The sequence below is a fragment of the Bufo bufo genome, chromosome 2 (assembly GCF_905171765.1).
Source record: "Bufo bufo chromosome 2, aBufBuf1.1, whole genome shotgun sequence".
In the NCBI taxonomy this organism is placed as follows: Eukaryota; Metazoa; Chordata; class Amphibia; order Anura; family Bufonidae; genus Bufo; species Bufo bufo.
This window is the reverse complement of record NC_053390.1, coordinates 389,715,803-389,727,160: the sequence shown is the minus strand read 5'-3', so window position 1 is coordinate 389,727,160 and position 11,358 is coordinate 389,715,803. Positions and strand designations below refer to the sequence as shown.

At 39.8% G+C, this 11,358-nt stretch overlaps 1 long non-coding RNA gene across 1 annotated transcript; it reads left to right on the top strand.

Moving 5' to 3' along the window:
• The first annotated feature begins 307 nt into the window (after window positions 1–307).
• LOC120991545 lies at window positions 308–10,829 on the top strand. Its single transcript, XR_005776717.1, has 3 exons — window positions 308–432; window positions 1,341–1,350; window positions 10,819–10,829. It is a non-coding gene; the product is annotated as an uncharacterized LOC120991545 (long non-coding RNA).
• The last annotated feature ends 529 nt before the right edge of the window (window positions 10,830–11,358 follow it).

Here is an 11,358-nt window from a genome sequence, read left to right as displayed (position 1 = left end):
ACTCAGATTTCTACACGTTTTCATAAGCATTAATGTTTTTTACTTTTAAGAATTCATCTAAACCCTTTTTGAAACTGTCCACTGTTCCTGCTGTGACCACGTCCTGAGGAAGTCTATTCCACAGATTCACAGTTCTTACAGTAAAGAAGTTTTGACGCTTCTGGAGACTAAACTTTTTCTTCTCTAGTCTGAGAGTGCCCCCTTGTCTTTTGATGGCATTTTGCATGGAACAGTTTTTCTCAGTATTTTTTGTATGCCCATTTATTCATTTGTATAGGTTAATCATGTCTCCTCTTAGATATCTCTTCTCAAGACTAAATACATAAAATTATTTTAATTTTTTTTTATAACTAAGACCCTCCATGCCCCTTATCAGTTTAGTTGATCTCCTTTGTACTTTATCTAGCTGCAGAGCATCCTTTCTATGGACTGGTGCCCAGAACTGAACTGCATATTCCAGATGAGGCCACACCAACGGTTCTTAAAGTGATAATATTACATCTCTGCCCTGTGAGTCCATGCCTCGTTTAATGCATGACAATATCCTGGTGGCCTTACAAGCAGCTGATTGACATTATATGCTGTTATTCAATCTATGATCTACAAGGACACCCTTCTCTACAAATGAATCCCCCAGTGTTACATCCCCTAGGACAGGAATGCTCAACATGCGGCCCTCCAGCTGTTGCAAAACTACAACTCCCAGCATGCCTGGACAGCCTACAGCTATTAGGGCATGCTGGGATTTGTAGTTTTGCAACAGCTGTAGGGCCGCTGGTTGAGCATCCCTGCCCTAGGACATATGAAGCACAGAGATTATTACTACGAAGATTCATAACTTTATATTTATCCACATTGAAACTAATTTGCCAAGTTGATGCCCAATCACTCAGAGTGTTCAAGTCAGCTTGTAGTTTATGGACATCTATCATAGACTGTACAGTTCTACACAGCTTAGTGTCTTCTGCAAAAATTGAAATGGTGCTATTAATCCCGTCCTCGATATAATTGAAAAATAAATTAAATAATAGAGGGCCCAGCACTGAACCTTGGGGTACACCACTTATAAACCGGGACCATTCTAAATAGGAATCATTGACCACAACTCTCTAGACATGGTCCTTCAGCCAGTTTTCAATTCAATTACAGACTATACTTTCCAAGCCTATAGACTATACTTTCCAAGCCTATAGACCTTACTTTACCTATTAAACGTCTATGAGGGACAGTATCAAAAGCCTTTGAAAAATGGTTGGTTTCCCTTCCCTGTCTGGAGTGTTTGGGGTTAACTACCTGGCTGGGTGTGGTCACTAGGTGCTTATATTGCCTGTGGCTGGTAGCAGGAATTTAGTTGTACTCCAGCCTTGGTGTGTGCTGGAGTTATGCTCCTGTGCTGGAGATTCCATCTGTCCATTTTTTTCCAGTTACAAAGCAAGGGTTAACAGCCAAACCAAACTCAATATTTATGGCCCTGATTCTGTAGTTTATAGAAACACCCCATATGTGGTCGTAAACCGCTGTACGGGCACACGGCAGGGCGCAGAAGGAAAGGAATGCCATACGGTTTTTGGAAGGCAGATTTTGCTAGACTGGTTTTTTTGACACCATATCCCATTTGAAGCCCGCCTGATGCACCCCTAGAGTAGAAACTCCAAAAAAGTGACCCCATTTTAGAAACTACGGGATAGGGTGGAAGTTTTGTTGGTACTAGTTTAGGGTACATATGATTTTTGGTTGCTCTATATTACACTTTTTGTGAGGCAAGGTAACAAGAAGTAGCTGTTTTGGCACAGTTTTTATTTTTTGTTATTTACAACATTCATCTGACAGGTTAGATCATGTGATATTTTTATAGACCAGGTTGTCACGGATGCGGCGATACCTAATATGTATACTTTCTTTTTATTTATGTAAGTTTTACACAATGATTTCATTTTTGAAGCAAAAAAAATCATGTTTTAGTGTTTCCATAGCTTGAGAGCCATAGTTTTTTCAGTTTTTGGGCGATTACTTTGGGTAGGGTATGATTTTTGCAGGATGAGATGACGGTTTTATTGGCACTATTTTGAGGTGCGTGTGATTTTTTTATCGCTTGCTATTACACTTTTTGTGATGTAAGGTGACAAAAAATGGTTTATTTAGCACCGTTTTTATTTTTTATTTTTTACGGTGTTTATCTGAGGGGTTAAGTCATGTGATATTTTTATAGAGCCGGTTGATACGGACGTGGCGATACCTAATGTGTATACTTTTTTTAAATTATGTAAGTTTTACACAATAATATCATTTTTGAAACAAAAAAAATAATCATGTTTTAGTGTCTCCATATTCTGAGAGGCATAGTTTTTTCAGTTTTTGGGCGATTATCTTAGGTAGGGTCTCATTTTTTGCAGGATGAGATGACGGTTTGATTGGCACTATTTTTTGGTGCATATGACTTTTTGATCGCTTGCTATTACACTTTTTGTGATGTAAGGTGACAAAAAAATTGTTTATTTAGCACAGTTTTTATTTTAAATTTTTTACGGTGTTCATCTGAGGGGTTAGTTCATGTGATATGTTTATAGAGCCGGTCGATATGGACGCGGCGATACCTAATATGTATACTTTTTTTCCCCCTATTTTTTACCAATTTTTTTTAACTTTATTTGGGGAAAATGACGTTTTTGTTTATTTTTACTTGAAACTTTAAATTTTTTTGGGGGGAAAACTTTATTTTTTCAATTTTTTTTTAACTTTATTTTTTGTCCCACTTTGGGACTTCAACTTTTGGGGGTCTAATCCCTTTTACAATGCATTCCAATACTTCTGTATTGGAATGCATTGGCTGTATGAGTAATACACTGTGTATTACTCATACAGCTTCCGGCCTGTGAGATCCAGGGGGCTGGATCTCACAGGCTCATCACCGGAAGGCAGCGCGATGCCTTCCTTAGATATCGCGCTGCCTTCCATGCCATCGGGTCCCCCCTACAGCCGCATGGGGACCCGATGGCACCGCCGCCCGCAACCGCCGGATAAGGTAAAAGCCGCAAACCGCAGCTCTGAATTGACCTGCGGTTTGTGGCGATCGCCGACACGGGGGGGTCACGGGACCCCCCCCCCCCTCCCCGGCGTTGTGACAGGATGCCCGCTGAATGATTTCAGCGGACATCCTGTTGCGATTAACCCCCGCCGTGCCGCAATCGCGTTTTAAACTTAGGACGTACCGGTACGCCCTGAGTCCTTAAGGGGTTAAGGGACCTAACTGCTCAGACCTAGCTTTTTTAGCATTTATATATTTAAATAATTTTTGGGGATTTGTTTTGCTACCTGCTGTTTATTTAGTATTTTTGCTAATTTTATCTCCTTTTTACAGATTTTATTAAGCCATTTGTAAACTTCGAATGCTACAGCTGATCCCTCAGATTTGTATTTTTAAATGCCATTTTTTTTGTCTTTTATTGCCCCTTTTACAGCCATGGGGGTTTAATTTTAGCCATTTATACTTGTTACCTAAAGGATTATATTTTTTTGTGCAATTACTCAATGTGGATTTAAAGTTCTCCCATTTATCCTCAGTATTATTATGTGACAGTAGCTGCACCCAGTCTATCCCCTGAAATGCTGCCCTCAACAGGGAAATTTGCCTTTTTAAAATTCAGTGTCTTTGCTCGGCCTAACAGAGTTTGCTTCTTATAGTTTAGGGGGAATATAATTATATTGTGGTCACTATTACCTAGTGCTTCTCGAATAGTAACATTTCAAACAAGCTCTGCATCATTAGAAATTACCAGATCCAACAGAGCATTGCCCCTATTGGGAGCTTCTACAAACTGGTCCATAAAGTGGTCCTGCAGCAAGTTGAGAAATCTTCTTCCCTTTGCGGACATTGGGGAAGTCAATGTCTGGGAAGTTAAAATTTCCCATTATAACCACTGTACCAGCCTTCTCTATTTGGTTATACAGTTGTATTTCTGTCTTCTCTGTGATGTTAGGGGGTCTATAGATTACACCAAGTATTATTTTTTCAGTGTTTATATCCCTTTGAAATTCCAACCATATGGTTTCCACATCCTCACCATCCTCACCCACAATTGCCTCTTTCACACTTGTCTTCAGATCACTACTCACATATAGGCACATGCCACCGCCTTTTCTATTTACCCTGTCTTTCCAAAATAGTGCAAAACCCTCAATATTAACAGCCCAGTCATGCGAAGAGTCCAACCATGCCTCAGCCACACCAACTATATCTATGTGTTCTTCTAGTACCATAGCCTCCAGCTCCCCCATTTTGCTAGCTAGATTTCTGGCATTTTTTGTGAAAATACATTTAAAATTGCTAATACCTGTAAAGTGAATATTTGGAATTTTTGGGTTACCTTGGTTGAGGTTTGTATGTAACGGGTTCTTGTTACCAGCAGTTCTTTTTTTCATCGGTATATTGTTCTGTCCATTCTTTTCCCTACTTCCCTCACTGACCCCAGCCCCCACTAAATCCCCAATGTCCCCTCCTGTATCCCACTCTCTATCTACACTATCTACCCCCTTATTAGTATGACCCCCCACCCTCCCCCAGATCCTAGTTTCAAAGCTCCTCCAGCCATCTGACCATTTTTTCCCCCAGAGCCGCTGCACCCCCCCTATTAAGGTGCAGCCCGTCCCTACTGTAGAGCCTGTAACCGACCGAGAAGTCGGCCCAGTTTTCCATGAACCCAAACATTTCCTTCCTGCACCAGCTTCTGAGCCACTTATTTAACTCCCTAAGCTTCCGTTGTCTGTCTGGTGATGCTCGTGGCACTGTAAGTATTTTTGAAAACATTACCTTGGAGGTCCTGGATGTGAGCATCTCTCCTACTTCCCTAAAATCATGTTTAAGGACCTTTCATCTCCCTCTGACTTTGTCATTGGTGCCAATGTGTACCATGACCGCCAGGTCTTCCCCAGCCCCACCCAGCAATCTGTCAATCCGATCTGCAATATGCCAAACCCGAGCACCCAGAAGACAACACACTGTTTGGCATTCACGGTATCAGAGACAGATAACCCTGTCTGTCCTCCTAATAATACAGTCCGCTACCACCAGCAAATGTTTGACCTTTGCTACACTTCTTTTCCCTTCCTTCCTGCAGTGGTCATCCTCCTGGTTGCTAGGAGAAACGCCATGCTGTAGTGTTGCTGGCCCTGGGCTTTCATCCCTAATAGCCAAACAGTATTGCATTATTAGCTTGGTTCAGGTGGTGTTTTTGCATTATGAACTTGGTTCTGGTCCTGTGTTTATGTTTTAAGTTTCTTTCTGTTGCTGTATTTTAAATCAAAGAGGTTGTCTCACGAAAAATATTCTCAATTCTTCGAAACAGCACCTGGATCTGAATACCTTTGTAATTGCGCGCAATTAAAAATCTCTCATAGCTGCTGAGTTTTGAATAACTAATGAAATACATCCATGTAGCACCACCTGTTTGTTTTCTTTCTAATTTATCTGTCCACCTCAGTTAGGTGGACTCACATGCTCATTTCTATCCTTAAACAGAGAAGATTCAGTTCATATGAGGGAGCACAGAGAATTGACTATATATAAGGGGCACAGTGAAGAGACAGTGTACATAAGGGGCACATTGAAGAGGCAGTATATATATGGAAGCACAGAGAAGAAGCAATATACAGTTGCAAGAAAAGGTATGTGAACCCTTTGGAATGATATGGATTTCTGCACAAATTGGTCATAAAATGTGTTCTGATCTTCATCTAAGTCACAACAATAGACAATCACAGTCTGCTTAAACTAATAACACACAAATAATTACATTTTACCATGTTTTTATTGAACACACCATATAAACATTCACAGTGCAGGTGGAAAAAGTATGTGAACCCCTAGATTAATGACATCTCCATGAGCTAATTGGAATTGAGTGTCAGACAACTGGAGTCCAATCAATGAGATGAGATTGGAGGTGTTGGTTACAGCTGCCCTGCCCTATAAAAAAACACACACCAGTTCTGGGTTTGCTTTTCACAAGAAGCATTGCCTGATGTGAATGATGCCTTGCACAAAAGAGCTCTCAGAAGACCTACGATTAAGAATTGTTGACTTGCATAAAGCTGGAAAGGGTTATAAAAGTATCTCCAAAAGCCTTGCTGTTCATCAGTCCACGGTAAGACAAATTGTCTATAAATGGATAAAGTTCAGTACTGCTGCTACTCCCCCAAGGAGTGGCCTTCCTGTAAAGATGACTGCAAGAGCACAGCGCAGACTGCTCAATGAGGTGAAGAAGAATCCTAGAGTGTCAGCTAAAGACTTACAAATGTCTCTGGCATATGCTAACATCCCTAAACAACAGTAGATTTCATGGGAGGATACCACAGAGGAAGCTACTGCTGTCCGAAAAAAACATTGCTGCATGTTTACAGTTTGCACAAGAGCACCTAGATGTTACACAGCAGTACTGGCAAAATATTCTGTGGACAGATGAAACCAAAGTTGAGTTGTTTGGAAGAAACACACAAAACTATGTGTGGAGAAAAAGAGGCACAGCACACCAACATTAAAACCTCATCCCAACTATGAAGTATGGTGGTGGGGGCATCATGGTTTGGGGCTGTTTTGCTGCGTCAGGGCCTGGACGGATTGCTATCATTAAAGGAAAAATGAATTCCTAAGTTTATCAAGACATTTTGCAGGAGAACTTAAGGCCATCTGTCCACCAGCTAAAGCTCAACAGAAGATGGGTGTTGCAACAGGACAACGACCCAAAGCATAGAAGTAAATCAACAAAAGAATGGCTTAAACAGAAGAAAATACGCCTTCTGGAGTGGCCCAGTCAGAGTCCTGACCTCAACCCGATTGAGATGCTATGGCATGACCTCAAGAAAGCAATTCACACCAGACATCCCAAGAATATTGCTGAACTGAAACATTTCTGTAAAGAGGAATGGTCAAGAATTACTCCTGACCGTTGTACACGTCTAATCTGCAACTACAGGAAACGTTTGGTTGAAGTTATTGGTGCCAAAGGAGGTTCAACCAGTTATTAAATCCAAGGGTTCACATACTTTTTCCACCTGCACTGTGAATGTTTACATGGTGTGTTCAATAAAAACATGGTAACATTTAATTATTTGTGTGTTATTAGTTTAAGCAGACTGTGATTGTCTATTGTTGTGACTTAGATGAAGATCAGATCACATTGTATGACCAATTTGTGCAGAAATCCATATCATTCCAAAGGGTTCACATACTTTTTCTTGCAACTGTATAAGGGGCACCGAAAAGAGACAGTACATATAAGGGAAGACAGACTAGAGACAGTATAAATAAGGGGTGCAGTGAAGAGGCAGTATATATAAGGGGTCACCGAGAAGAGACAGTACATATAAGTGTTGACATAGAAGAGACAGTATAAATAAGGGGTGCAGTAAAGAGGCAGTATATATAAGTGTGCACAGAGAAAATATATTATATTTAAGGGGGCTCAGTGAAGAAGCAGTATATATATATATATATACACACTCACCTAAAGAATTATTATGAACACCTGTTCTATTTCTCATTAATGCAATTATCTAGTCAACCAATCACATGGCAGTTGATTCAATGCATTTAGGGGTGTGCTCCTTGTCAAGACAATCTCCTGAACTCCAAACTGAATGTCAGAATGGGAAAGAAAGGTGATTTAAGCAATTTTGAGCGTGGCATGATTGTTGGTGCCAGACGGGCCGGTCTGAGTATTTCACAATCTGCTCAGTTACTGGGATTTTCACGCACAACCATTTCTAGGGTTTACAAAGAATGGTGTGAAAAGGGAAAAACATCCAGTATGCGGCAGTCCTGTGGGCAGAAATGCCTTGTGGATGCTAGAGGTCAGAGGAGAATGGGCCGACTGATTCAAGCTGATAGAAGAGCAACGTTGACTGAAATAACCACTCGTTACAACCGAGGTATGCAGCAAAGCATTTGTGAAGCCACAACACGCACAACCTTGAGGCGGATGGGCTACAACAGCAGAAGACCCCACCGGGTACCACTCATCTCCACTACAAATAGGAAAAAGAGGCTACAATTTGCACGAGCTCACCAAAATTGGACTGTTGAAGACTGGAAAAATGTTGCCTGGTCTGATGAGTCTCGATTTCTGTTTAGACATTTAAATGGTAGAGTCCGAATTTGGCGTAAATAGAATGAGAACATGCATCCATCCTCTGATGGCTACTTCCAGCAGGATAATGCACCATGTCACAAAGCTCGAATCATTTCAAATTGGTTTCTTGAACATGACAATGAGTTCACTGTACTAAAATGGCCCCCACAGTCACCAGATCTCAACCCAATAGAGCATCTTTGGGATGTGGTGGAATGGGAGCTTCGTGCCCTGGATGTGCATCCCTCAAATCTCCATCAACTGCAAGATGCTATCCTATCAATATGGGCCAACATTTCTAAAGAATGCTATCAGCACCTTGTTAAATCAATGCCACGTAGAATTAAGGCAGTTCTGAAGGCAAAAGGGGGTCCAACACTGTATTAGTATGGTGTTCCTAATAATTCTTTAGGTGAGTGTATATATATATATATATATATATATATATTTATATATATATACACATACATATACACACACACATAATATATAATAAATGGGCACAGTGAAGAGGCTCTCTATATAAGGAGGCACAGACAAGAGGCAAACAATATATAAGGGGGCACAGAGAAGATGCAATACATAGAGGGGGCACAGATAAGGGGCACTATATACGCAATAAAGAGGGCACAAAAAAGAGGCACTGTATGTAAAGCGGGCACAGACAAGGTGGACTGAGAAGAGAAAATATATATATAAAGCGGCACAGACAAGGTGGACAGAGAAGAGGCAATATATATAATGGGCAGTGAAGAAGCACTATATACAGGGATCACAGAGCATGAGGCATTATATATGGGTTTCACAGATTGTGCGGCATATAGCATTATATACAGAGAGGCAGGGGCACTAGGTGTGGCACTTTACTTTCAAGGGGCATAGTATGTGAGGTTATTAAATTAAGTGGTACAGTGTATGGTGCAATCATACTTATGGCCATGCTTGTCACATTAAGAGATGTTTGTGTTAGTATATAGTGTGCGATGGGTTTGTAAAATGAGAAGACTTCTCATCAACATCTACAAGGACAAGTCGTGGCTGGGAGAAGTCATCATGGTGGTCTAAACCATATGGAGAAGATGTCACCTATAAGTCACTAAGTTCAAATGTTTAATCTGTCACTGACTGTGTCTGATCAATGCTGTCCCTTGTATGACAGCTGATGATAGGTGGTAGCTTTCTGCTTTTATGAAAAATTAACTCCAAGCATACATTTACAACTGTTCAGGCCATACTGAGAGCTCTAGTTCCACACGGTGCAAGCTTATAGACAAGGTCTAGCCTGCTTATTATTCAAATGGGATTTTTAAACTCGTGATGCATATATGTACTATGCTTGGTTCTGGAGCTGTATTTGTGTTATAAGCTTGGTTCTGGTGCTGTATTTATGTACTAAGGTTAATTCTAGCACTGTATTTATGGCATGAACTTGGTTCTGGTGCTGTATTTGACTTATGGGCTTGCTTATGGTGCTATATTTGACTTAGGCTTGTTTATATTGCCATATGGTGTTGTATTTGTATCATTAGCTTGGCTCAGGTGGTGTTTTTGCATTATGAACTTGGTTCTGGTCCTGTATTTATGTTTTGAGTTTCTTTCTGTTGCTGTATTTTACATATGTTTCTGGTTCTAGTGCGGTATTTGTATTATGATCTTGGTTCTGGTGCCATATTTTTTATGAGTTTAATTCTGGTGCTATATTTACACTTAGCCTTAGGATGCGCCTCTGCCATTGTAAACATGCCAAACCCCTATTTATGCCCCTGGACACACCCACTGACAAATGACACACCCTCTGAGCTTTTAGCTTAATATAAATCTAGCAAAGCAATTGGAGCAATAAATGGGTAGAACTCTGGATCCAGGTGACTTAAATGGCTGGTGAGTTAAATGGTTTATTAGAAAGAGATTGTCATGTACTATGATGTCTAATTTTCATTGTTTATGTTAATCATGGGATAACCCCTTTAATCATGACATAACCACTTTAAAGGGGAGATCTACTTTCACAAAAAATATTTGTCTTTTTGTTCAAAGGCTTCTAAAATGAAAATCTGAATTTAATGTATTGTTTTGTTTGCACTCCCTATGTAAATCAATTAACCCACAGTAGAAGGGCAAAACAGTACCTGTCATTTAACAGAAGATAAGGTGTTCACCCTTAACCCCCAAAAAGTTACAATACTTAAAATGAAAAAAAGAGATCAGAAAACTCAACATATGATGACAAAAATAATAAGAAAATTGTATTAATGATAACAACTAGACACTACCACAAAAAAAAATCAAAAAACAAGGGAAGACTACTCTCATCAAGATATGATGGACCACCCTAACAAACATTAAGGTCCATACCCTATATCATACAATAGGCGTTGAATTGTTACCAGAACAATAAACCCTATAATGAGAATAGCCAAATAGCAAATACATACTGTAGGCTGATAAAAGTTAACAGGGGTATAAGCACAAAGATATCAATGCACAATGATCCAAAGAATCACCAATTGTATGCTATGGGGTCTGTACCGTGATGTTTGTGGAGGTGGTCCCTCATAGCATAATGGAACCAGTCATTACTTGGGTTTTAAGTTGTTTTATGAAGTGTCTACTTCTAAGCAATAATACATTTTTTTAATAATTTTTGTCATTATATGTTGATTGTGCCTCCCCATGTCTTTCTTTTTTTATACAGTACAGCACCTATGTAGACCTATGTGCAGTGTTTCCCAGTCCAGTCTCAGAGCACCCAACAGATCATCAATTTCCTTAACATTGTTTTTATTAATTTCACTAATGCTTATTACAAGTGCCTGCTCAATGGAAATTCTCAAGACATGATATATCCAGTAGCTCTAAGGACTGGACTAGGAAATACTGGTTTACAGACTGTATTGCAAGAACTTGTAAATGCACCTTGAACATTTATTATTAAATTTTGAGTTACAAAGCAGTTCCCTGGTGTATTTTATGACATACAGTTGCAAGAAAAAGTATGTGAACCCTTTGGAATGATATGGATTTCTGCACAAATTGGTCATAAAATGTGATCTGATCTTTATCTAAGTCACAACAATAGACAATCACAGTCTGCTTAAACTAATAACACACAAAGAATTAAATGTTACCATGTTTTTATTGAACACACCATGTAAACATTCACAGTGCAGGTGGAAAAAGTATGTGAACCCCTAGACTAATAACATCTCCAAGAGCTAATTGGAGTGAGGTGTCA